The sequence below is a fragment of the Trachemys scripta genome, chromosome 3 (assembly GCF_013100865.1).
Source record: "Trachemys scripta elegans isolate TJP31775 chromosome 3, CAS_Tse_1.0, whole genome shotgun sequence".
In the NCBI taxonomy this organism is placed as follows: Eukaryota; Metazoa; Chordata; order Testudines; family Emydidae; genus Trachemys; species Trachemys scripta.
In genome coordinates, this window is record NC_048300.1 from 35795766 (window position 1) to 35821348 (window position 25583).

At 42.7% G+C, this 25583-nt stretch overlaps 1 protein-coding gene across 4 annotated transcripts in view; it reads right to left on the reverse strand.

Moving 5' to 3' along the window:
• The window catches only part of PPM1B (protein phosphatase, Mg2+/Mn2+ dependent 1B), a 116335-nt gene that overhangs the window by 59526 nt on the left and 31226 nt on the right, over positions 1 to 25583 (reverse strand). For 3 of the 4 annotated variants that reach the window (XM_034764433.1, XM_034764431.1, XM_034764430.1), the window contains exon 2: positions 6663 to 6807. The exons of the other annotated variant lie outside the window; for it this stretch is intronic. The gene's annotated coding sequence lies outside the window, so the exon portion shown is untranslated. The remainder of the gene's footprint in view (positions 1 to 6662; positions 6808 to 25583) is intronic. 4 annotated transcript variants of the gene reach the window in all.

A 25583-nucleotide genomic window follows, 5' to 3' on the forward strand; every position in this document is an offset into this window, starting at 1 on the left:
AAAAACAACAAGGAGTCTGGTGGCACCTTAAAGACTAACAGATTTATTTGGGCATAAGCTTTCGTGAGTAAAAACTTCACTTCTTCGGATGCTATGCATCCGGTTTTTACTCACGAAAGCTTATGCCCAAATAAATCTGTTAGTCTTTAAGGTGCCACCAGACTCCTTGTTGTTTTTAACAGTTTTCAAGTACATAAAAGGTTGTTACAAGGAGGAGGGAGAAAAATTGTTCTCCCTAACCTCTCAGAACAGGACAAGATGCAATGGGCTTAAATTGCAGCAGGAGTGGTTTAGGCTGGACATTAGGAAAAATTTCCTGTCAGGGTGGTTAAGCACTGGAATAAATTGCCTATGGAGGTTGTGGAATCTCCATCATTGGAGATTTTTAAGGTTAAAAAAAACTCCTGCCAGGGATGCTCTAGATAATACATAGTCCTGCCATGAGTGCAGGGGACTAGACTAGATGACCCCTCGAGGTCCCTTCCAGTTGTACAATTTTGTGAAAACATACAGCATGGCAACAGAAAGATTAAACTTCTTAAGAATTGTAAGTCAGTTGGAAGACAAAGGTCATGATTAAAAAAAAAAAAAAAAAATCTCGTGAGGATTCTGGAGTCTTTTTTCCATTAAGTTTGGATTTAAATTCTTAAATGGAGAACTCCTCATTAAGAAAGGATGAAAACAGGAATAAGATTACACTTGTACATAGGAAATAATTATTTGACATTCTCTACTTAAAGGAAAAAAGGACTGATTTTGTCAAAAGTAACTATCGATTCCCCACTCTCTCCAAGTCTGTCTGTCTCTTGGTTTCTTAAACATACAGGATTGTGTATTCTAAAAGTTATTTTTTTAATATCGAATATTTTGAGGTATACTATTTATTAGATTATCGCATGGAGGCATTTAGGATTTTGTGCAAGAATGTATTTAAGGCAAAGATGGTAGTAAGGCCTATAGCTAAGGTTGCTTAACACTTTATAACAGAAAACAGGAACTTTCAAATGTAAGTTTGCCAAATGTGGGCTGAAATTGTGCATGTTTCCTCTCTCAGGCTGAACCAAACTTTTTTTTTTTTTTTTGAGGATGTTTCAGCAAACAATACAGCCATCTTCAAAAATGGCAAAACTGCTTATTTTCCCGTAAGTTCAATGTTCACTTTTTTCCAGCCATTTCTTAGACCTCTAGAGCAACTACACTGTTTGGGGGGGGGGCAGGAGGGGGGACTTAAGGTTTGGTAGGGGGGTAAGCTCTGATGGGGATCTAAGACAGATTTCCTTTTGTTGACCACATGAAGATCCACCAATACTTGGCTAGCTTAAAAGCTTAAGAGGATCCTCATTTGCACACATTCAAATCTTGTCAGAAGCTTGCTTCTAAAATTTTTAATATTCCTTTTGCATTGAATATGCTCCTTAGCCCTAATGAGCTTGAGCTCCAGACAAGACAGCAGAAGCTGCCACCTCTTGGCCTAATGAAAAGAAAGCTGGGCTAGGAGCCAGGAGACCATGAAGTTCTAATCCTCACTCTTCTACTGATTTAGTAGGTCTGCACACTTCCCAGCCCCTAGCTAAAACCTCTACCTAGGAGACAAGCAAGCATTTTCTCCGTTATACAGATGTTGCAAGTTACAGATTGCAGGTCACTTCTCTACCACAGCTGGGAATAAAACCTTGTCTTTAATATGGCAGACTCAAATCATCCATTGCCACTGTATTTCAAAATGAATATGGCAAATCTGTCCTTGGCTATGCTGTTTGTAACCAATGGACCCCACTCCCATTAACAGCCTGAAGCAGAGCCCAGAAATCCTGATCCTTCATACCCACTGAGTAGTTCTGACATTGACACAGCTCCCAAATAATCTCATGTTTTAACTGAGGCGCTCAGACATTATGGTGATGGGGGAGGGGAACTATATAAATACTTAACAGATAACACTTATATTGTATACTTATTTCCTATTAACTGTATGCTTCTCTGAAAGTCATCTATTTCATTCCCATGCTTCATAATGTGGATAGCCTTACGTAAAAGAGCAATCTTTTTGCCACCATGCAAGCGAATTTTAATCGATCTTTTAATATTATGCATTCTGGTCACTTGACATACTCTGAAGATAAATACAGGACCATTGGTATTACACAAATGTTGATGGGTTTATACACTTCATCTACTGTAGCTGTCCTTTAAATCATGTTTGTAAAATATTTCAAGATCTTTGAACGACAGCGAAGAAGAGCAAAATTATTAGTCTCCATCCCTAGTTATATAATATTATGGCAGAGAAAGAATTATCGTTATTTAGTTACAGCATATTCTTGGTGAGGTTTTTAGTTTAGGTATTTGGGGGGACTGGGGGGCAGGAAGAAGGTTAACAATTCTTTTCCATTATGTTTAAAGAAAATACCTGCATGTTGCTTTCCAAATATGTTCACAGTTAAGAGGCTGAAAATAAAATCTGCTTATAGGATGTTTTGCTGCAAGGCAAAAAGTGTAATTAAATCATCAGGTACAGGTTTGAAAAGCTAGTATTAACAGTACATCTTTGATATATTAAATAGTAATGGGACGTGAACATATGGGATGACCAGGTAGCTGTCCTGCAGATGTCCTGAATCAGCACCTGGGCCAGGAAGGCTGCTGACAAGGCTTGCGCTCTGGTCAAATGGGCGGTTATGATTGCTGGCGGTGGCATCTTTGCCTGTTTGTAGCAAAACCTGATGCAGGTGGTAATCCATGAAGAAATTCTCTGAGCAGAAACAGGAAGGCCTTCATCCTGTCCGCCACTGCAATGAAGTGTTGCGTCGACGTACGGAACAGTTTAGTCCTGTCAATATAAAAGGCTAGCATTCTCCTAACATCCAGAGAGTATATATAGTCTATGCTCCTCATCTGACTTATGAGGTTTTGGAAAGAAGACTGATAAAAATATATCCATGTTAGTAGGAAACTGCGAAACTACCTTGGGGAAAAAAGGCTGGCTGCAGTTGAACCTTGTCCTTAGAGAACACTGTGTAGGGCAGCTCTGATGTAAGGGCTCTGATTTCAGAGACCCTACAGGCTGATGTTATTGCCAGCAGGAAGGAGAGAAGGTTTCCAGGAGAGAAGAAGGAGGGAACAAAAAGCCAACTGCTCAAAGGGAGGACCCAGGAGCCTTGACAGGACAAGGTTCAGGTCCCAAGGTAGGACAGAGTCACGGACTTGAAGGTAGAGCCACTCGAGACCTTTTAGAAACCGGACCATTGTGTGATGAGCAAAGAGTGACCTGCCCTGAACTGGAGGGTGGAAGGCTGAAACAGCTGCCAAATGGACTCTGATTGATGAAAGTGACAGGCCATGGAGCTTGAGGTGCAGAAGGTAGTCTAGGAACAACTGGAGTGAGGCCTGTTCAGGCAAAAGATTTTGGTCCAACGCCCAACATGCCAACCACTTTCACTTAGCCAGGTAGGTCACCCTGGTGGAGGGCTTTCTGCTACCCATCCATACCTGTTTAACACAGGCCGAGCATGCCTGTTCCTCCGTATTCAACCATGCAGCAACCAAGCTATCAGGTGCAGAGCTGTCAGATTTGGGTGCAGTAGTCACCCGTGCTTCAGCAATGATTTTAACAGAGCTGCTATGGAGAGCTCCAGAATGCCAAACTAGAAATATTGCATAGAAGCTCCTTTTCCTGTTTAGTATTTGGGACTCCAGTTTTTTAAAAAGTTAAAGAAATTCCCAGACAAATTTTAAGATGTAACTATGGTTGACTGTGCATCAGTAATTTATAGATAAAACACGCTACATGGAAGTTATAATTATGGCAAAAACAAAGTTAAATGTTACACCAAAAAGAAAAACATATTAACCTAGTAAATGCATAGTTAAGGCACCCAAACAACCTTAATCTGCTCTGTAGTGAAGCCAGAAGAGAAACTACTAAAAAACCCTCCAATATGCCTTTAAAAATCAGTTTACATCTAGCGCCACAAACACTAAAATGCCTTTATTATTATTATTGCATTTCATCATGATAGGGCAGAGTTAAGACTGTTTGAGAGCCTTGTGTATTTTTCACCTTAACAGTATTTGATTTAACAAATATACAGTATAGACGTCCAATAAATCAAACTGATTTTCAGAGTTAAAAGGAAAAATTCACCCATATAAAAATCAATGCTTGTAATCCCAAACCTACCACTATTATTTTACAGTTTCACAATTCCAGTGGAACAACATAGCCCACTTGTAGTAGTCACGGTTTCAGAGTTGGAGATAATATCTCAGGTAGCTAGGTCCAATACCACAGACAGCTTTGAAATGGACCTTGAAATAAACTCTCAGTGGGGAGCAAATACAAAAAATGCAGCACTGAGATGACCTCTGTTGATAAGCAGTCAGGCTGCTGCTGTATTTTGTACTAGTTGAAGCTTTTTCAAGGTGCGCGGCTTCATTCTCAGATACAAATTGCAATAATCAACCCATAATCACAAATGCATGTACTGCTGTGGCCAGGTCTGAACCAGATAGGAAGGGGTGCACATCAAAGTGAGCATTTGTGGATTCCATGAGTATTTGGGCATCCAACAACAGTTCGATGTTCCACGAAGACCCCATGGCTGTGGAATGATTTGGCAATCTGAACGCAGTGATACCCAACAGTACTAGACATTACAGAGGAGGAAAGTTCTTTATAGCACTTCCTCTTTTTACCATCATCATCCTTATACCTAGGTTCAGCTTTAGACAGGTTTTCTTGATTCGGGCACTGTGAAAGCTGGGAGAAAGTGCCATTTACATATGAGGCAAAGGAGTTGTAGAAATTCCTTGTGTTTGAATCTGTCTGTACCAAATCACATTTTCTACAGCCAATAACCAAGCTTGCTTCCCTCCCACATTTACTTCTGCAAGCTATCCAAAAAGCAGGGCACGTGTGCACATGGATAAAATAAGGCTCTGCTGCTGGAGTGTGAAGTTGTACAAGGAAGAGGCTGCAATTCATTATTTCTTCTAACCCCATGAAAAATGTTCACCTGTTCTGTTTCCTATTTTCCTGACTTACATATAAAGCTAACCAGACTCATATTAAAGGTCAAGTTCTGCTCACTTTACTCAGGTGCCTTAAATGATACCAGTCACATGAATAAGACCAGCAGATTTTGGCTCTACCAGTAACATTTAAAGGTAGTAAAAATCAAAGCATGATAAAAAGATCCCAATATTGGCTATAAATATTAGTACAGAATTAACTGATATTTTAGTCATGATCTGGAAGTGCTCTCTGTACAAGAATCAATCTTCAGTATTTCTTAGATTAAATGCTTATCTACAGTAGTTAAGATCCATGTCCAGATGATATTCCTTCACTGTGCTAAGTATGGCCATTTTAATGATATTTAGTTTCATGCCCAGTTATATGCTAGGGTTCTGGATTTAGGGCACAGCCTTTATCTATTTTTTAAAGAACAGTTTTGATCTTTTTAAAGAACATAATTTTTTAAATAAAAACTTGATAGGGACTTGTACTGGAAAGGCAATGAATTACACAATCATATATGCCATAGGCCTTCACTGGATGGACTGCTAAAGTGTATTTGATTTTGAGTCTTTTATTGTTCAAATGTAATTCTCATATTGTCAAGATACCAGCAACTAAAAAGTAAGGACTTTTTTTTTTTTGGTTAAAGAGTCACACTGACGACATTACTGCAGCTGCAATATTAAAAGGGAAGCTACCAAAAATGATTTGAGAATGCATACATTTACTGTCTTGAAGCATATGGTTTAACTGGTTTAACACATATACTTTGTGGTAAAAACAGTGATAAATACTATGCTATGGAACACAGCAACCAGACCGAGTAACAGGGTCAAAAATGTTAATGCCACACTCTGGTTGAGAATGTAATCACTTTCTGGTGAAAAGGAATCCGTACCCTCTCCAACAGTTGTCAACCTGCCAGTCAGAGCAATGAATAGAAATGAAGCAACTAGAACCTGCAACAATGACCAGGGGAAGTCTGCAACACCTCAGATACCTTTCTCTTTGCAGAGGTTTTTCAGCTGAATCTACAATATACTTACGAAGGATAGTTAACAAAAAAGTTACAGAAGGTTCTGTAACTGAGTCAAAAAGGAAACTTTGACAGTACTGCCACCACAACTGCCTCATTTAAGGCAAGAGAGACACTAAGAGAAAGGAAACAGTAAACTGATCTCAGCCAGGTGATGCCAAGATGTTTCAAGAGCTTTTACTAGTTGCCACTAGAGGACAATCTTTACTGGAGAGCAAGAACCCATCAATTTTGGATTAGGTGATACCAGTGTGCTGATTAATTACAATTTTCCACTTACTAAAAATGTTTTCCATTGAAAGTTTTACAAAAATTGAATTATCCTTTAATCAGAAAAATACGTCTAGCCGAAAAGATCTATCTGTTCGCAACATATACCCAGGATACGAATGTTACATGTACATTAAAATGCTGACGACTACATTTAAGAATGAGAAAAATCAATTAAACTCAGAACAAATATCAAGAAATGCTAAATTATAAATCCTTAGTCAATTTCAATTTTGAAACAGCTGAACAACAAAGATTGCTACTTTAGTCACCAAGGTAAGATTTCAGGTTACCTTTCCATCTTACCTCCCCAAAACCAGCAGAATTTGTTCTTACCTGTTAACTGGACCTCTAGCCAATTCCTCCAGCATTAATCTAGAACATTAGGTTTACATTCCTGCCAACACGTACAGAACAGAGTAACTTGGAAAACCTTGAGATATCAGTGCACGATTCAACATCTGCTTTATTTTGCAATTTCCTAGAGAGAGAGAGAGAGAGAGGGGGAGAAAAAAAGAAAGTAATCTACTCAGACAGGTATACAAAGAATTAATTGAATTTTAAGACTAGAATAGGGTTTGTTTGGTTTTTTGATTCACTGGTTATATTAAAACTCCTAGCCTGGTTGTCAAAAATATCAGTACATCCTGTTAATCTATACATTCAAGATTCACTGATGACACAATACAGCTGATGAGTTTTTGGTAGATTAGTTTGTCTCAAATGTATTTGGGCAAGTTTAGCTAATTAAAAGGCAGCTTTCATATTTCAACAGTCAATGCTCTTTCTTTACTTTTATCCATGTGAATCAGGAGGATTGAGTTCTATGTCTGGGCTAGATTTTGATTTTAAAGCACAAACCTCTACTGCTGGAAGAGACACTAGAAAGAGAGCTGAGTATGTATAATTAATGTATACGCTCTTTGTGACAGAGACTGTCTCTCTTAGAGTTTGTAAAGTGCCTACCACTGTGGGGATAGGCCCTCAAATAAATGTGTAATTTCAGCCTCAGGTCAGCCTAGACCTGAGGAAGAGCTCTGTATAGTTTAAAAGCTTGTCTCTCTCACAAACAGAAGTTGGTACAATAAAAGATATTACCTCCACCTTGTCTCACCAATATCCTAGGACTGACATAGCTACAATACTGCATAATTGATAGATACATTTAAAAAAAAATTAACTCCAAAAATATTTTAAATGCTGTTTTCACAACAGAAAAGAGATGAGTAATATAAAATATATTTATATCAAACATGGTTCTATTCCACAAAAGTTACCAAGACTGGTATACTGGGGGAAGGAACCAGACTGGAGCAAAAGCCCCAAGAAAAAATCTGCCTAAGTAGCCAGAGTTTCTAAGTTAGGTCATTCTAAGTTAGGTCCACACTTGTTGTAGCTAAAGATTACCTCCACCTACCTATATACAAAAACAAACAAAAAAGTGGGTTTCTGGGGCATGTGGAACCTAGAGGTCAAAGATCTGTTTGGAACTTTGTTTTCCCCAAGAAAGATGTCCTGATTACATCTCCTTCTGGGAAAAGCCTGTGCTCTAATAGAATGAGTGGAAGAGAAGACAAGACAAAGTATGCTCGTCATTTAATAACAGATAGAAATATACTCTGTAATCCATGTAGATATTCTCTATGCCAGAATAGCTTGTCCCTTAACTATTTTGAGGGAGGTGAGTGTCTAGCCAGCTAATATAAGGCTTTAGCCACATCCAGAACATGCTATTTCTCAAGTGGAGTGGGGTTCTGGAAAGAAAATAGGGGAAATATTTGATTGATTTAGGTAAAATTAAAACAATTTTGGGAATAAATTTAGGAGGCCATAACACCACTTTATCTGTGGATTATAGAGTGGGAACAGTTAGCCACAAGTGCTTGGGAGTCACATCCTTCTTGTTGATGTAATGGACACAAGAAAAACTGGCTTGAAAGTAAGGTGGTGAAGAGAGCACTTGCAATGGGGGCTCCAGAAGACCTCTTAAGACAGTGAGATCTTAGGAAGAAGTTAGCTGGCTCCCTGTTGGACAAGTGTGGATAAATTCTTTTAAAGAGCTTCAGAACAGTAGGGTCAGAAAACACAGATCATGACTCAACTGGAGGGTGGCATGCTGAAATTGTTGCAAGGTGAACCCTAATTGAACTAGAGAGTCATGAGAGCTTTTACTGTAGTGTGTAGTCAAGAATCTTGGGAATGGAAGCCTTCAGAAGATCAATATTGTTCTAAGCAGTCCTTATTGAGAATCTCTTCCATTTCTCTTTGTGGAAGTCTACTCTGCAGTAATCGCTCTCAAAACCTACTCTGAACAGTCTATCTGTGGCGCTTCACCAACCAACTTCTAGGTTGAGAGGTGTAATGACTTCAAGTCTAAGTAGAAAATTTTATTCTGATTCAGTGATATGTCTGGGAAATCTGGTAGTGTGAATCGGGGGTTGAGCTGATATGTGAATTAGATCTGTCGTCAGAACTGGCTGGGCCAATAAGGAGTTCGGTATAGTCTGTGCTGTATTTTTCATATTATTTTGGGTAGAGAAGCAAACAGAAGGTCCTGTTTCCAGGATGTGAGAAAAGCATCCTCTACAGATCTTCAACTCGTGTGTTCTGGAGCAGAATTTTGGGCACTGTGTTCTCTTTGTTGGCAAATAAGTCTATGATCAGAGTACCCCCCTAGTGACACATTCGAATAAGGACAGACATTCTGAGGGACGACTTGTGATTGGTTACGGATTGCCCGTTGTGATCAGCTAGGGTGTTTCCGAAACCTGGCAGGTGAAGGGCTATCAGAGCTATCCCATGTGTCAGGCACTAATTCCAAAACTTGATGGCCTCACAAAACAGGAGCAATGAGTGAACCCTGCCTAGTTTCTTTACCTAATGCATTGCAGACACATGGTCTGTGAGAATGTGTGTGATAGTCTTTCTGATTGCCCAAGTGCCAACATTTAAATCAAGTCATGAATCGCCTCTTGCTGCTAAACTCCTTGTATCTGAAGGTATTTTAAGAGTGCACCACATTTTATTCCTTAAACATCTGTGATCACTGTCTTTGTAGGTGAAAGAGTGGGGAAAAAGTACCCCTTTGTGCACTGAGTGTCTATCCATCAATTTATGATGCCAGAATATGAAATAGGATTATTAAGCATGTCTGAGTCTCATTCCATACACTGATTTTAGCCAGCCTTGCAATGGTCTTAGAAGTCTCACTAGCATGGAAGTGCAAGTTGGCATGTGACCCTTGAATTTTAGACAACTCAAGACTGAGTGACCAATTTGCTTTGATACAAGAGATAAATGTCAAAATAGAGTGAAGTGTCTTTAGAAAGGTTATACCAACCCCAGGTTAAGAAGAGACCACTTGCCTACTCCTTACCTATTACCCTCTGAGAAAGAAGGCTGGTTTCTCCCAGAGGAAACCACCACCATCAAGCCTCCTGTATAGTCATCTGGACAGCAGGTTTGGTATGAAAGTTGAGAGTCACAAACAAACCAGTCATCCCTGAACCTGACTTTCAGATGTCATCTTCCCTGTTTTATCAGCTTAGACAGGAATAACCTCAACCACTGATAGATGGGTACTTATCTCTAAAGGGTATTCTGTCTAATTCCACTCCTTTATCATTTCCCACATTCCTTCCCTGTCCCTTTTCAACCTTTCTCACAAGAACCAACTGAAAGAAGAGAGAATCTCCCTGATCTGTCTTAGAGCCATAGATAAGATGTCTATGGAATTCAGAGGAAGAAATTTCTACTCCTAATATTTCCTTATTCTGGAAAAAGAGAAAAGGGGGAAGCCTTCATGCTATATCGATCTGAGAAGGTCAAACAAATACATACACCTTCTCAGATTCAAGATGGTAACGGTAGCCCCTAGCTACGTTTGTTTGTTGAGCCCTAGTTTGTTGAGAAAGAGAAATACCTTGTCCCATGTCAGCAATTCATACTTCAAATAATGTTTTGTAATTTGCTATACATAATTGAAGTGAGGTAGAATGGGCTTTCTTACCAAAGAAAGTGAAGCTTTCAGGATCTTTACCCTTGGGAATCACTCCCGCTGGGCCAACTGACTAACTTCCTCTTGGGCTACTGGTCTTCCTGATAATGGGTGAGTAAAGGATTACTCAATGCTCCTTTATGGCCCTGTGCATCTTTTCTCTACTCTCTTTGCTATAGAGGCAAGAGTAGCAGGAGTCTGCCATGAACTTTACAGATGGCTCTAGGTTGCCCTTATAAGGGCATGGCTATTCTACCTGGATCAGTGAAGTATAAGATACCTAAAATCTTATAGGCCTTAGCTTCAGTTAATGTTGTCTCAAGTTCTGGTGTATCAGCTAATTGAGATAGTAAATCCTGAAAGTCATCAGGTGCTCGAACCGAGACCGAGTCTCCCTGACAGGTGACAAAGTTGAGGGGTATTTGGGAAAGGCTATATGGTATTGGTCCAGTTGTTCTGGACTGGTTTCCTTCTCTTGTTCTTTGTCTCTGTCCAGGCTGGTAGCAGATATGGCTGCTGTAAGTCTTGAGGTCAATGCTGCAGAAGTACAAGAATATCTGCATTTATGCAATAAGATAGGGAGAGAGCTAATACTGGGTGTTCTACAGCAGTTCTCACACTACAGGGCAGAGCTGCCAAGGAAGGCGCAAGAATGTGTCAGTGTTTGTTTAATCTTCGTGGGTTGTAGTTGTGTTCACCACTGAAAAGTACAAGAGATAGAGAAAGTGTCATACAGTGACGTTGGCATGGGAAAACCTTGTTTTTCTGTGATTAATCAAGAAAAGAGCTAATATCAAGGCTATAACCAGGAAGTCTAGAATGCCATGCTACGTGAAGGAAAAGTATTAGGATAATGTCCTACTTTATGTTTTTGGGAGAGGGGGGAGGTTTCGACTAATGACATTACTGCCCTTTCCTCTAAATTCATAAGCGAACGATCAGTTGTCTTGATTTTAGTAGGATGTGGTCAGAGATACTATTGAAGGGGCCAAATCTCATTTATACTGCTCTGGCTGTATGCAAGGGTCTGAGAGAGAGAGAGAGAGAGAGAGAGAGAGAGAGAGAGAGAGTGTGTGTGTGAGATCGATCAGAGTTGTTATAGAAAAATAAAGTTGCGGATTACAACATTTTAAAAAACAGAGAAGTAACTAGCATCAGTGAGCATGGTTAAGCTAATATTCATAGAAGTACAACTGATAGCATTTAAGGCAGGCAGCACAGAGAGAAATGATACAAGTTTCACCACACTACCACCACTTAAGGTCTGATTAAAGGTAGGTCGTAATAATTATGAGAATTTATGCTTCCTATTAAGGATATATCAAATTAAACCAAAACTTACTTATACATTATAGCAAAGAAGCCTGAAGCATTAAATAAGAAAAGAAATTAAGAGGGAAGGGATAAAAGGTCTCAAGAACATTAAAGCTTTGATTATTTGCCAAATTCCTAGCGAATACTATGAAAAATACACTCCACATGAAAAAAATGGCTTTGTACCCAAAGTGAAAGCTTAAAATATAAAAAATTACTTCTAAAAAACTGCATGTCTGTGTACTGGCGGAGTGGCTTCCCACTGAGTCAGAGGAGGGACCGCCCCTTGAACCCTGGTGAGCAGAGTCAGACTGGGCTTGGGCCTCCCACTGGCAGTTAAGGAATGGGACAGGAAGTATAAAGGAGGAGCCCCGCAGCTCAGCTGTGCTGGAACCGCCCAGAGGAGACAGATGCCTTCTGCCCACTCCAGGGGCTGGAGCCTGAGAAGGATTCTTACCTCGCTAAAGACTGGCTGGAGCTGTTGGAGCCACCAGCAAAACCGAGGCATTGAGGAGTGGCTGGGACTGCTGCTGCCAATCTACCCCAGGGAAGTGGAGGACCCCATGGATCCAGGTACACTCCAAGGGGAGGGTAGCAAGTGGCTCAGGGACAGCTGACTCCAGTCTGGCTGCAGTGGTCCCTGAAACCCAGTCAGTGTGCTGCAGCCAGGATCTCCGCTGACCAAGTGGCAGAACACTCTGCCACTGTTAGGGCCATGGGCTGGGACCTCGTGGAGCAGGGTGGGCTTGGGTCCCCCTACCCCTTGCCACCCCACCCTTAAGCCAAAAGGCCTGCGTGAATCTGCCATCTACCTGAAGCAAGACATGAGGCAATAGGCTGCCTACTGCTCTGCCTGCCTCAGAGATCAGAGAAAGCCCGTCCTGAGCCCATAGACTGTTTGGTGCTCTGCCTGGCTTGAACCCATAGACTATTTGGTCCCCCACCCTGCTTGAGAGACTGGGTCATGAGACTAATTGCTGCTCTGCCCCTGCCTAAGGTGGTAGTCATACCAGTGCCAAGTACAGCAGTAATATAACCTGTCTAGTCATTCTCAGTATTCCCTTATTTATACATCCCTTTGGGCCACAGCATCACAGTAAGAGCTCATGTGCAGCTGTCTACCTACCACCAGGACCCCAAAGTATTTTTTGGTGTCACTGATTTCAAGAATAGTCCCTCATTTTGTATGCATAGCCTGCATTGCATTCCTTGGTGACCTTGCACTTCATTGAATTGAAAAGTGTATTTGCTTGTGCCCTGCTAACCAAGTGATTCAGATTGATCTATATCAATGACAAGTTTTATTTATTTTTTACCACTCCCCAATCTTCATGTCATCTGCAAACTTGGTGAGTAATCCCATTTTCTTCCATGTAATTGATAAAAATGTTGACTAGTGTAGAGCTAAGAACTGATCCCTGTGGGAACCCAATAGAAACACCCAAGCTCATAGACTGCTCATTTGCTCAGTCCCTCAAGGGCCAGAATTCACAGAATGCTTGTTTGCTCAGCCCCTGCAAATGGGCCAGAGCTCAAAGACTGCCCCGTTGTTCTACCCTGCCTGGGGCCCAACACCAACCGACTGCTCATTGTCCTGCCCTGCTTGAGGGTCAGAAACTTTTGGAATGTTTGGGGCTCTGTCCTGCCTAAGAGCCAGAGCCTTGGACTGTTTGGTCATTTGCTAATTCCTGTCTGTGGGCAACGCCCACTGACATAGTGAGGCAGCATGACCCCCCACTGAGGCAGAGGGGGGAGGACCCAACACTAACCCACTATTATCTGGCATCATGCAACTGACTTCTTGGAGAAGTTTGAAGAGGTTTGTCCATAACACAGCTAATATTGAAGGTTTAAGAAAACTTGTACTGATAACATATAGAAAAAATGGAGAAATTAAAAAGTTAAACTTGCAAACAGGCAAGAGAAATGAACAGGCCTTTATTGTTGAATATTGTAAAAGACTTTGAAATTCAGTTTGCCTCTGTTTTTGGTAGGAAGTTGAACCTTCAAAGTTTGGTTCTTTGAAGTGTAAACTGGAATGTCCAAAATTTTCCTGAACTTAGATTCTAAAATGATTTTTCCCCTTTCTCACATAGAAGACGTAACTGACTTGAATCAGATGCCCTGAAAACTGTGTCCAAAAAATTTCTGAAACTTCAGTGCTTCCTGTATTTCATGAGATCTAGGGCTGGTCCACACTAACCCCCCACTTCGAACTAAGATAAGCAACTTCAGCTATGTGAATAACGTAGCTGAAGTCAAAGTATCTTAGTTCGAACTTACCGCGGGTCCACATGCGGCAGGCAGGCTCGCTCCCCCGTCGACTCCGCATATTCCTCTCGCGGAGCAGGAGTACCGGTGTCGACGGCGAGCATTTCCGGGATCGATCCCAGAAGATCGATTGCTTACCGCAGGACCCAGAGGTAAGTATAGATGTACCCCAAGATAGGATATCTGTTCCCCATAGCCACAAATTCCTTCTTGGTATGGGACAAAGCAAATATGGTTATCTTTCAGAAATAGCTTATATAAAACAGGTTTGTAGACTTAATGAGCCTTGCCATTTAGTGTTAAAGATTGACCTGTATGACTTAATGGCATCCTAAACTGTAGTTTACAAGAGGGGGCGGGGTGTGTGAGTGTGTGTGTGAGAGAGAGAGAGAGACTGAGACTGATCGGTTCCACAAATGAAATTTAACAATTTTAAACAAATTAAGACAAACTGCCCCTGCTCCTCCTCAAGAGGTATCTTTCATTTTAGAGGCTACTATATTCTCCAGGGATTGAGGAACTGAAAGTTAGGTGACTTCTGCATGTCACCTATCCCTCTGCCCTGAGAGAATCCTATGTCTTCTGACACTCTAAGACAGACAGACAATTCACACACTTTTTAAACTTTGTTTCTTACAGACTTTCAGTCTCAAAAGGACAACACTTGGATGTAGAAAATGATTAATAGGACCATACTGATCATTTGCTCCATCAGGAAGTAGTGAGGGTACAAGGGAGAAGAGAAATCTAAGACTCAAGCATTGAAACACTACTTCCACCTATTACTGGTTCTGGAGAGAGGCCTGAGGAAGTAGGTGCCGTCACACTAATAGAAAACCAAAGTAAGCCTAGTAATTTCATTGAGCATGGACTTCCTCCAGTTCGAACTAGATATCCTGAATGACTAAGCCAACACTGACAGTGAAGCAAAAGACCTCTCACTCTTCTGCTCTGGTGGAACTGGCACCCCTAGCAGGAGTTTCATACTCACAGCAGAGGGTTCAGTAAGGACAGACTGATCATCCTGGTGTCTGCAGTGGGATAAGAGAATGTAATACTCATGAGCCAGCCTCCATGCCCAACCTACCACCTTCATCTTTTGAGAACAGGGGCTGCTAACGGAGTTTCGCAAGGGAGTTTGGAAGGGGAGTGGGAAGGGGGCGAGGGTCCCTTGCAGGTTCTATCGGTTTTCCCTTTATTCCCCTTAAAACCTAAACTTCTTGCTTAAACAACCCTTTCAGCGGACAGGAGGCTGCAGAAGGGAGTTTGACAGAGCGAGGCTTACGATGGTTAGGAAGACCCGCAACACCTGTGCCAGCACTGCTTCTGTCTCCTCCACCTGTGCCTGTAGCCAGACAGAGCATCTGAGCATGGATGCTTCTACCCAGATCCTGGTGTGGTTTTGCAGAGACTGTAACTTGCAATTGTCACTTACTGATATCCAGGCTGGGGGGACCATCCAATGTGAAAGGTGCCTGCTGGTGGAATCTCTCAGGCAGCACGTGGGAGAGCTACAGGAGGAGGTGGCTAGGTTGAGGAACATCCGAATCCACAAGCAATTCCTAGACAGTGTCCATGTGGAGACAGCTGAGGTAGCTGTCGCAGTACACAGGACTGCTGATACACCACTGGTGGAGGAGGAGATGGCTCAGGGTGGACACTGGCAGCTGGTTACTTCTGGCAGCAGGCAGGGCTCCACCCCTGCTCCGAACCCTCTCGCCATGGTAATAGGTAACCGTTATGCTCTTCTTGATACAGGAAAGAAGGAATCACCCCCTACAGTAAAGGAGGAGAAGCCTCGTACCCCTAAGGCTGGGAGGTCTGCTGCCACCACTGCGAATAGGAAACGTAGGGTAGTGGTGGTCGGAGACTCTCTGCTGAGAGGGACGGAGGCGCCCATCTGTTGCTCTGACATTTCATCTCGGGAAGTATGCTGCCCGCCGGGAGCCCGTATCCAAAATGTTACGGAGACATTGTCGATGATTATCCAGCCCTCTGACTACTACCCCATGCTACTCATCCATGTGGACAAATGATACTGCGTGGTGTGACACTGAGCGGATCAAGAGTGACTACAGGGCTCTGGGAGTACGGGTGAAGGAGTTTGGAGCACAGGTGGTATTCTCTTTGATTCTTCCTGTCAAAGGTAGGGACCCAGGCAGAGACAGATGCATCATGGAGGTGAATGCCTGGCTGTGAAGATGGTGTTGCCAGGAGGGCTTTGGCTTCCTAGACCACAGGATGCTATTCGACGAAGGACTGCTAGGCAGAGATGGTGTTCACCTTTCGAGGCGAGAAAGGCCCTATTTAGACACAGACTGGCTAACCTAGTGAGGAGGACTTTAAACTAGGTTCGACGGGGACAGGTGAGCAAAGCCCACAGGTAAATGGGGAACATGGAGACCTGGGAGATGGGTCGGAAACAAGAGGGAGTGTGGGCTATATTGGCAGAGAGAAAGGAGGGTCAGGACAAAACTGGGAGGAAAGATCAAACCAGTATCTTAGATGCCTATATACAAATGCGAGAAGTATGGGTAATAAGCAGGAAGAACTGGAAGTGCTAATAAATAAATACAACTATGACATTGTTGGCATCACTTAAACTTGGTGGGATAATACACATGTTTGGAATGTTGGTGTGGATGGGTAGCTTGCTCAGGAAGGATAGACAGGGGAAAAAGGGAGGAGTTGTTGCCTTATATATTAAAAATGTACACACTTGGACTGAGGTAGAGATGGACATAGGAGATGGAAGTGTTGAGAGTCTCTGGGTTAGGCTAAAAGGGATAAAAAACAAGGGTGATGTCATGCTAGGAGTCTACTACAGGCCACCTAACCAGGTGGAAGAGGTGGATGAGGCTTTTTTTAAGCAACTAACAAAATCATCCAAAGCCCAAGATTTGGTGGTGATGGGGGACTTCAACTATCCGGATATATGTTGGGAAAATAACACAGCGGGGCACAGACTATCCAACAAATTCTTGGACTGCATTGCAGACAACTTTTTATTTCAGAAGGTTGAAAAAAACTACTAGGGAGGAAGCTGTTCTAGACTTGATTTTAACAAATAGGAAGGAACTCGTTGAGAATGTGAAAGTAGAAGGCAGCTTGGGTGAAAGTGATCATGAAATCAGAGTTTGCAATTCTAAGGAAGGGGAGAAGGGAGAACAGCAAAATGGAGACAATGGATTTCAGGAAGGCAGATTTTGGTAAGCTCAGAGAGCTGATAGGTAAGGTCCCATGGGAATCAAGACTGAGGGGAAAAACAACTGAGGAGAGTTGGCATTTTTCAAAGGGACACTATTAAGGGCCCAAAAGCAAGCTATTCCGCTAGTTAGGAAAGAGAGAAAATGTGGCAAAAGACCACCTTGGCTTAACCACAAGATCTTGCATGATCTAAAAAATAAAAAGGAGTCATATAAAAAATGGAAACTAGGACAGATTACAAAGGATGAATATAGGCAAACAACACAGGAATGCAGGGGCAAGATTAGAAAGGTAAAGGCACAAAATGAGCTCAAACTAGCTACGGGAATAAAGGGAAACAAGAAGACTTTTTATCAGTACATTAGAAGCAAGAGGAAGACCAAAGACAGTGTAGGCCCACTGCTTAGTGAAGAGGGAAAAACTGTATCAGGAAATTTGGAAATGGCAGCGATGCTTAATGACTTCTTTGTTTCGGTCTTCACCGAGAAGTCTGAAGGAATGCCTAACATAGTGAATGCTAATGGGAAGGGGGTAGGTTTAGCAGATAAAATAAAAAAAGAACAAGTTAAAAATCACTTAGAAAAGTTAGATGCCTGCAAGTCATCAGGGCCTGATGAAATGCATCCTAGAATACTCAAGGAGCTAATAGAGGAGGTATCTGAGCCTCTAGCTATTATCTTTGGAAAATCATGGGAGACGGGAGAGATTCCAGAAGACTGGAAAAGGGCAAATATAGTGCCCATCTATAAAAAGGGAAATAAAAACATCCCAGGAAACTACAGACCAGTTAGTTTAACTTCTGTGCCAGGGAAGATAATGGAGCAAGTAATTAAGGAAATCATCTGCAAACACTTGGAAGATGGTAAGGTGATAGGGAATAGCCAGCATAGATTTGTAAAGAACAAATTGTGTCAAACCAATCTGATAGCTTTCTTTGATAGGATAACGAGTCTTGTGGATAAGGGAGAAGCTGTGGATGTGGTATACCTAGACTTTAGTAAGGCATTTGATACAGTCTTGCATGATATTCTTATTGATAAACTAGGCAAATACAATTTAGATGGGGCTACTATAAGGTGGGTGCATAACTGGCTGGATAACCGTACTCAGAGAGTTGTTATTAATGGTTCCCAATCCTGCTGGAAAGGCATAACGAGTGGGGTTCCGCAGGGGTCTGTTCTGGGACCGGCTCTGTTCAATATCTTCATCAATGTCTTAGATATTGGCATAGAAAGTATACTTATTAAGTTTGCGGATGATACCAAACTGAGAGGGATTGCTTTGGAGGACAGGGTCATAATTCAAAATGATCTGGACAAATTGGAGAAATGGTCTGAGTTAAACAGGATGAAGTTTAACAAAGACAAATGCAAAGTGCTCCACTTAGGAAGAAAAAATCAGTTTCACACATACAGAATGGGAAGAGACTGTCTAGGAAGGAGTACGGCAGAAAGGGATCTAGGGGTTATAGTGGACCACAAGCTAAATATGAGTCAACAGTGTGATGCTGTTGCAAAAAAGCAAACATGATACTGGGATGGATTATCAGGTATGTTGTGAGCAAGACACGAGAAGTCATTCTTCCGCTCTACTCTGCTCTGGTTAGGCCTCAGCTGGAGTATTGTGTCCAGTTCTGGGCACCGCATTTCAAGAAAGATGTGGAGAAATTGGAAAGGGTCCAGAGAAGAGCAACAAGAATGATTAAAGGTCTTGAGAACATGACCTATGAAGGAAGGCTGAAAGAATTGGGTTTGTTTAGTTTGGAAAAGAGAAGACCGAGGGGACATGATAGCAGTTTTCAGGTATCTAAAAGGGTGTCATAAGGAGGAGGGAGAAAACTTGTTCACCTTAGCCTCTAAGGATAGAACAAGAAGCAATGGGCTTAAACTGCAGCAAGGGAGGTCTAGGTTGGACATTAGGAAAAAGTTCCTAACTGTCAGGGTGGTTAAACACTGGAATAGATTGCCTAGGGAGGTTGTGGAATCTCCATCTCTGGAGATATTTAAGAGTAGGTTAGATAAATGTCTATCAGGGATGGTCTAGACAGTATTTGGTCCTGCCATGCGGGCAGGGGACTGGACTCTATGACCTCTTGAGGTCCCTTCCAGTCCTAGAATCTATGAATCTTTGATCCCCACTATGACACTGCATCCCATATTCTTCAGTGACATATGATTATGGCATAACGATGCATTTTGTATAAGACAGGTCATGTGAGGTATCATTGGAAAAGTTAGGACAATCCATATTCAACAAATCATATTCGCAGATCCTGCATGTATCATTTTTGTATCTAAAGTTAGGAATATTGACTATGTATCTATATTTCAAATGTAGTTATACCTGGGTGAGACCCACTAGGCAAGATGCTTTCAGTCTAGACAGCTTATAGGGAAGGGCCTATTCAGGGTAATGAGCCATTAGGGAAATCAATAGGCCTAAGGAGAAGCTTATCCATCACAGGGTGAGCCTTCCTAAGAATGCTCCAGGCAGTCTGTAAGTAATGGCTGCTATGACTCAGCAAGGTATGCAAGGGCCTATGACCAGGCCACATAACTCTGGCCTCCTTCGTGGGATATCAGTGTTTTTCCACAAACTGAGTTTGGGACAAAGGATTCCCGCCCTATTCTAAAGCTATATAAGGCAGGGAGTGACATCATCTGTTCTTCAATCCCCACACAAGAGGGCTCCTGAAAACAACTGATGAACAAAGACTGAACTGGGGAAGTGCTAGACCCAGGCTAAAAGGATTTCTAGTCGGTGTATGAAAAAGCCTGCAGATTCTACACTGTAAAGTAAGTGCAGCTTGTGTCTTGAGAATCTGCCAGCCTGCTTGTATCGTCAGCCAGTGTGAGAATTTGGTAATTCATATCCTATCTTTCTAGTATCTTAGGCTTAGTTTGCATTCTTGTTTATTTACTAGGTGATCTGCTTTGATCTATTTGGGCATAAGCTTTTGTGGGTAAAAAACCCACTTCTTCAGACACATCTGAAGCAGTAGGTTTTTTACCCACAAAAGCTTATGCCCAAATAAATCTGTTAGTCTTTAAGGTGCCACTGGCCTCTTCATTGTTTTTGTGGATACAGACTAACATAGCGACACCCTCATACTTGACACTGCTTTGATCTGTTTGCTATCACCTATAATCACTGAAACTTATTTTATGTTTTAATCTAAACCAGTAGGTTTGGAGTGAAATGCTTGGGAATCTTAGGTCAGGGGGCTGTTACACTTCCTCTCCACATTGTGTGTGTGTGTGTTGGGGGGGGGGGGGGGGGGGGGGGGAGGGGGGGGGGGGTCCGGGGGGGGGGAAGTTAGCGGTCCAGTTGCAGGGGGGCTTAGGTAGGGGGTGGGGTTCTGGAGGGCAGTTAGGAGCAGGGGTCCCAGGAGGGGGCAGTCAGGGGACAAGGAGCAGGGAGGCTTGGGGGGGGGGGGCGGAGGAAGGACGGGACGGGACTCTGAGCTTATGCTGTACAGTTCCCTGTACTAGGGTTACCATATTTCAACAATCAAAAAAGAGGACGGGAGGAGCCCCGCCCTAGCCCCGCCCCTGTCCTGCCCTAGCCCCGTCCCTGCCCCTTCCACTCCCTTCCACTTCCTGCCCCCTCAGAACCACGCCTTGTCCCCTGACTGCCCCCTCCTGGGACCCCTGCCCCTAACTGCCCCCCCAGGACTCCACCCCCTACCTAAGCCTCCCTGCTCCTTGTCCCCTGACTGCCCCCTCCTGGGACCCCTGCTCCTAACTGCCCTCCAGAACCCCACCCCCTACCTAAGCCTCCCTGTGCCTTGTCCTCTAACTTCCCCCTCCTGAGACCCACCCCCACCTGTACTCTGACTGCCCAAAACCTTACACCCCCAACCCCCAGACAGCCCCCCCCGAACTCCTGACCCATCCAACCCTGCTCCCTGTCTCTTGACTACCCCCCCCCCAAAAGCTCCCTGCCGCTTCTCTGACCCCCCGGCCCCCTTACTGTGCTGCAGAGCAGCGCGGGAGGGGAGCAGGGTTGGAGCTCCAGACTGCCGGAGGCAGAGGCAACGGCCGGCGATCTGCGAATGCAGGGCGGGGGGAGGGAGAGAGAGAGGAGGGGACTGGTCTCAAGTTGCAGGGGAGAGGAGGGGGAAAGTGAAGGAAGGGCTCTGGCTGCCGGAGCCCGTGCAAGTAGCACCATCCGGCCAGCTGCCCTGTAAGCCCTGCACGCTCTGCATGGTGGGCGGGGGAAGTCTGGAGATTGACAAATTCCCCCCGGACGCTATTTTCAACTGAAAAAAGCTGGACATGTCCGGAGGAATCCGGACGAATGGTAACCCTACCTGTACAGCGCAAGATGGTATAAAACTTTGGGTTTATACTCCAGTAAGGAAAGGGGGCCTAAGGTGGGAAGCTGGTGGTTATTTTGGCTGTAGCTTTTTTATTGTTGGTTCATGTAGTAGCTGGTCAGAGAGCCTGCATGTAACTGCAGCTGGGTGTGTCCCTACCTGTGTGAATACTGGAAGAAATGTAGAACTGGAAGCGGGTCTGCAGCTTGTCACCGCAGCACAGGGTGAGAGGGAGCCCAGGCTGGTGGGTAAGAGGGCTCAGTGGTACCCTAATTTCAGGGGGAACGTGTCACACTGGGCCTTATTCAACGTAACTTATAGACCAAAGTTTTACCACCACTTGCAAGGCTGAATCTCTGAAGTTAGGAAAGGGTGAAAAAGCAAGCAAAGCTATATCACATGTATTAGCCCAAAGCAGTAATCAAAGGAGAAATACATGCAAGGATGAATAAGCTAAGTCTTACTTGCTAGAAATAGTTATGGCACACAGAGGAACTACCACTAGGAAAAAACGGACACTGCTTTTATTTAGCATGTTCTACGTTCAATGGAAGGTAGAGTTTCAGTAGACCAGCCTTCATTTGATTGAAGCAGCATTTTCTACTACTTAGAACATATGAAGGAGTCAAGGATCCTGGGTTCTTACTCTGGCCTTATCCTAGTTAAGTTACCATGTGTCTAAGTTTTATGCACCTGCAAAATGGGTAATTATCCCTCACATAAATTTTACTAGGTGTAATTATTGCTTGTACAGTATTGAGGTCCTTGGATAAAAAAACCACTACAAGTGCATGGTATTTTTAAATATCAGGAATCTTGGCAGCACTACATCCCAATTACTGTAACACAGCACACCTAAGTCTTTTATTTTGAATTAAGTCTGACTTGGAATTGTTTCATTAAAAAAAAAAAAAGCCAGAAACTATGCCTCTAGACAACGATAACAAAAGGCTTTTACATTTTTTTATACAGATTGATTAAAAATAAAGAACTATTTAATTTCAGGCGAAGTTTCATAAAAAGTCCATATTAGTTCCGAATACAAGCAATTACATATCATGACGGTTACAACACCTGAACTTCCACTATGCACCACCTTTAACTCTCCAATCCCAATGACTGTAGTAACTACAGAGGTCTTCAACCATGGCTAGACATTCCACTTTCAAGACTTACAAGTTTGAAGTCTTTGGAATCAGCAGGAATCCAGATTACACATCAGTATTTTAGATCTCCAAGCAATACATTGGGCATTACAATCTTTCAGCCCCTCCCGCTCAAGGATGATATACATCAACCAGATACCACCACCATACTTTAGTAAAACAAGCAAGGGGGAGCTCATTCCCCAGTGTTGCATTAGAAAGCTGTAAAGTTTGGATGTAGTGAATTTATCATCACATACACCAGATGGTTCCACATCTGCCAAGACAAAGAACACTCAAGGAGACTCCTGAACAGACTGAAATGGCGCCAGCATAAACAGTCTTTTAAGGACTCAGTGGTTCAACACGGATTCTGCAAGTGTGGATCTACCACAATACATCTGTTTACTGAGGAAGATACCAAATGTCATCACTTCTGTTCCAGAGCGAGCAAGGACAAAGCATTTCTTTCTGTGGGGTTTCCGCAGGGATTTCCTTTGTATTCCCATCCATACATCTACTGCCCAGCGGTGGGGTACCAAAAGCAGCATGAGTGCTGGTAGCACCAGGGTTTCATCAGATCACTGGTGCTGCTTCTTTCTTCAGGGCCTCATCAGAATCAGAGCTATGATGCCTGTTTTCTTATTTTTGCTTGGAGACTGAGCTCTGATAGAGGAGATACACTGAGTAGAGGCAGAATGTACATCAGGAAAGCACAATCAAAACAAGATGCAAGACCTACACTAAAGGAGCCTGAGGACTGTGCCAGAGCATGCACGGTCAAATGCAAATGGCACTGGAAAATAGACCTAGTTGGTGTCAACTGAGTCATAGACTTCACAGGAACAGTGTCAGTCTTTTCTTAAGGAAGTTGCCAGAGCAGTGCTGAAGCTGAGGATGGGAGCCAATGTTCTACCTGTTTCATAAAGGAGAGCTTCAGTGCAGATGCAGGTCACTGAGAACCCAAATCAGCCTAACTAAAGAAAGGGAGATAGAAGTCTAAGTGCAGATCTAACAGAGGTTCTCAACGCTCTTCATTGTAGAGGTATGTGGTATACAGTAGCCGCTTCTCGGCTCTCTGTGAGCTAAGATCAAGTGTAAGGTGCATGCTTATGGGTGGTACTCTTCATGGCTTACTTTTTCATTTCCTTGATTTTGAGTTTCTCAGGTATGTTGTGTGTGTAGCAAACCTATTCCCCAAACACTGTGTCCTGTATTTCATTATAGTTATTTAAAAATAATGCAGCCTGTATGTGGTAGAGGAAACTAAATGTTTTTAGAGCCCAGTACTGCTATTGAGCTAATATACAAGGTTGCAATACTTGAAATAAGGTAGGAAGAGAAAAAAAAAAAATCAGGATCAAGAAAAGAATTGTAGGTTGAATGATAAGATTCAGCTATTTCTGTCTCTGTGGTGATAACCCTTGGGTTATTTTACCTCCATTGTTGGTTTAGAAATTGGAAGATACCACCACTCAATAGCCCCGTCAAGCAGGTTGACCCCCTTTTCCTTCTTCATGAAGGAGCACTGAGAAACTTTAGGGTGAGTACTCAACCCTTCAATCCACTCACCAAGGGAGCGAGACTTTTCTTCTGCTCTCTACACATGATGCACCGAGACTAAACTGCCTTTTCATTCACCCCTAGAGATCTTATAGAATCTGCATCTTCTGTTTCCTTGGTAACAGCATGAAGCAAGCATAATATTCCATGACACCTACCCACACAGCTTCACAATTAAAGTATGGCAGCACCCATTTCCTAAGGCTTTTCTTTTCAAGTGGCAATGACAGGAATTAAGCCAAATAAGGGATGGGGGAGTGGAGAGGTGACTTATAAATGCAATTCCTCCCACTTCCGAAAAGAATATTCAAAAGGATAAAGGTAACTGCAAAGAAATGGGATTGGGGGGGGGGGGGGGGGGTAAAGCAAACAAAAGGAAGAAGAGAACCTATCTCCACTAATGCATTTTTTCATCGGTACAACTAGTGATCTACACTTCACTCTTGTTACTCCCTTCCCACACTAGGGCAGGGAGTATTTTTGCCTATACTCGTTAATTCATCTTAATGGAGAATTTTAAATCCATGAGACAGCAAGACAAGAGACAGTTATTCTTCAGCTACAAGTCAACCTTCCCATTGGCTATAACTAATTATATTCACTCCAAAACCTGGTTTTATATCCTTCCTCTTTGGTGGCACAAGAAATTGTTGCAGCTCACAAGGAGAGTTTTTCCAGAGCCGATAGAGATCAATAGCCACCAATTAAACAAATTTCATAGTACAGGATCATCTAGAATAGTGGCTATCCCATCCATGAGAAAAATTACCCTAGTTTAAAAAAAAAAACCCACACAACACTTTTCCTTTTCTATTAAGATCATTCACTAGCCAGGATCATTCAACTGGCAGCCCATAGAATACTGTGGTCAAAGGCCTCATCTGCCAATGAAAACAAAAAGCAGCATAGAAAGGAATGAACAGAGAACAGGTTCTACTAATAAGCTCAAGGAAGTAGGCACTTCTTGCAGAATGGTCTTCAACACCTATTAAGGAAGGTATTTTGTTGAGGATATAGGCCAATCCAATTTATAACCTAATCCATTGGGGATTATTTTGGCCTCTTTCTTAATAAGGAGGGGCTGTTCCACATTACCACATTCTTTTGCAGCAAAATTTCATAACATCCTGTTTTGGTCTGAGGAAGGAGGGAGGGTACATGAACACTGATTTAAGTGAACAGAAGGATTAACTTTTTATATTAATTTTACAACTGGTCCAAAAGTAGTCCATTTCAGGGAGAAAATGGAGGAGATTCCTTAGACTCCAGATTCACTGACTCTTCTTACAAAGTTGATGGCTGAAAGCATGGATAATTGAAATGACAGCAAGAAACCTTCAGAAACCTGGCAACATGATAACGAAGGTTCAGACAACTGAACCTTTTGGAAAAGATCTTTCTGCCAACAGATCACCTTGTACTTAAGCTCAGACTGAGGCTCA